The 2896-nt window shown below is 32.8% G+C and overlaps 1 pseudogene; it reads left to right on the top strand.

Moving 5' to 3' along the window:
- The window catches only part of LOC111395336, a 2192-nt pseudogene extending 1472 nt beyond the window's left edge, over window positions 1-720 (top strand).
- Window positions 721-2896: the final 2176 nt, after the last annotated feature.

Genomic DNA, 2896 nt, shown 5'->3' with positions numbered 1-2896 from the left:
AGGATTCAATTTTTTTTTATTACTTAATGCATTTAGCGAGGTTATTACTTTAGTCCATTGGCCCAAGTCGGGATCGAAAGAAATTATTATATAATCGAGTTTATTCCTTTATCGAACATTACTTTATCGAGATTTAACTGTATTGGGGATGAAATTTGTTTCCATTACCAGCAAAAAAAACAAAAATGAGAAAATCATCTATCCTTTAGTGTTCGTTTGACTTTGTTTTACACGTTGTCAATTAAAGGAAAATATTTTTTTACAATAATTCTTAGAATTTGTTTCCATTGCCAAAAGAAAAAAACAAAACAAAACAAAACGTGAACAATGGATTAGAAAACCAAGAAAAACACAATTTCCAAGACAAACAAGGAAATCAAATTCCATGGAAAAAATGTCTTATCAAACACCAAAAAAATTGGAAAATGAAATTCATTTTACATTTTCCATGAAATTCATGGCCAATCAAACATGGCCTAAGTATACCACATTTCAAAACTAAGAAATAAGGTTTAAAATTTCGAAAATCAGATTTTATTCATAAAATAATTAATTAAATGCAATTCTATACAATTTAGTCATAAATTATCGAATTAATTAATCACGGATTATTTCTCGATCATAATAAAAAAATTTATAGCTCACAAATTATTTCATGGTCATAAATAAAAAAAATTATAGGTAACAACTTGCTTATCAATTACAAATTTATCAAATTGACAGGTCACATATTATTCATTACAAATCACAATTTTAAATGTCACAACTTATTTTATGATCACAAAATATCTAATTAATTAGTCACAAATTATTTTTTAGGTGACAACTTATCAAATTATTGATTACAAATTAACAAAGTTTTAGGTCACACATTATTTATTGGTTACAATTTATCGATTTTATTGGTCACACATTAACTAATTTATTGATCACAAACAATCAAATCATTTTGACCACCACCAAAACTTGTGACCATCACCTTACCACTCCCACCAGCCTCATCGCCATCAAAACAAAACACCATCGCTAAAACCATTACCACCATCTCCCGACAACAAAACCATCATTACAAACACCACCTCCACTCCACAACCACAACCCCCACCAAAAAAATCCCCAAATCTGCAGTCGGTCACTTACCACCACCACCTGTATCAACAATAACCACCAACACCACCATCTCCGTCGCCACCTTATACAATATCATTTTCAACTTCAAAACTACCACTATCATCACATCATTAACACTACCACTACTACTACCACCGACAAAACCACCGCCACCACCACTACCAACAAGATACAACGTTGCCACCTAAACATCGGATTACAGGCATATCAATCACTGTCCAAACACAAACAAAACCACCACCACCACCACAACCACCACCAAACCATTGCGACCAACAAGATTCGACAAAACTACCTCTACAGCTGCCAAAAAAATTCCGACAAATCAGATCCACAAATGCCATCACCACAATGCTGTTACAAAACCAAAACACCAATGGTAGTGTGCGGTTGTGCTCAAATCAAATCAGATCCAAAACTAGAATGCCACCATAGACACGCTCTTCAGCGGAAACCACAAAAATCCTACTTAACGCCGCTCTCAGATCAGGAGCTAGAAGACCGTTCATTGAGAGTTCATAGCAACCTGGCGCCGCCGCAAAGCAACCAGTCACCTCGCTTGCTTGCAATTGCCGTGTCGACAGGAGGTAGAGAGAGATGTAGGAAGTTGGATGGGAACATCAAGGAACTCAGGGTCACTTGGAATTAATTTTATTATTAATGTTGAATTAATATTTGATTTTTATATAAACAAACCTTAGATCTGATTTTTGAAATTGGATCTTAAAATATATGAGTGGGTGTAATTTCCACAATAAAAATCTCTCATGGTCTGATTATTATAAAGTTAGGCGAATAAGCCCTTGCATAGATACTTCAAAACTTACCAAAAAGAATTTGTTAATAAGAAAGATTAATTGGAGCATAATATTCATTTGTAAAAAATGATTTAGAACCATATGTATTGCTAATACTCGACTGTTATAAGAATACCACTTCAGTTATAATAGCATGAAAAAAATATTTTATAATGAACTCTCTACATTGAACTGGACGCACATAACATAGTAACTCACACATTTTATTAATCACGTCATTATGCACTTGAAACTCAACTGCGACGTGTTGGTCCACACGAGATGTATCAAATGCTCTTGTTGAGGGAAGCCATTTCACTCAATCTTGAGTCATTTCTGAACTTGATCCAAGTCAATTCTCAAGTAAAATGATTTTTATTTTTTCAGATTATATTAAAATCATATTAAACTAACCTCCATTATTTCAATTGTAACACCTTCAATGACATATTTACTATTTAGCACGATTCCCGGTACCCTATCTTCCAAAATAAATATGTCAATAAAAGTAGAAGAAACTGAGGATTCCTACCAGTGATGAATAAGCGGTCATAAATTGCCAGAATTATCAAAGATTAATTAGCACTCTGTCATTTCCAAAATCAGTGATAAATAATTATGATCATTCTTATTTTGTATCATACTTAATGAAAGACGTGACGTAGTACCACTTACTTGATATATCAATATGGATGTGGATCCACTAAGAAATAACGTCCACAAAGTACTTCCCCATAAAAAAGGGGGCAAAAAAATGAAGAAAAAAAAATCACTAATATCATTTCTTCTGTATCAAATGATACTAAAAGGTTGTACATTCTGCAGTTCATGTTGTACATTATTTCATTGTAACTAAAAATTTGTTGTGCCAATGAGATTATTTGTATAATAAAAAATATCCACCTCCAGCAAAAGCTTATATAACATTGCTATCCAAACATACCATATGAAAACCTAAAAGGCTTCAT

The sequence above is a fragment of the Olea europaea genome, chromosome 6 (genome assembly GCF_002742605.1).
Source record: "Olea europaea var. sylvestris chromosome 6, O_europaea_v1, whole genome shotgun sequence".
Classification (NCBI taxonomy): domain Eukaryota; kingdom Viridiplantae; phylum Streptophyta; class Magnoliopsida; order Lamiales; family Oleaceae; genus Olea; species Olea europaea.
Note: the sequence above shows the minus strand (reverse complement) of the source record. Positions and strands in the feature narration are given on the sequence as shown.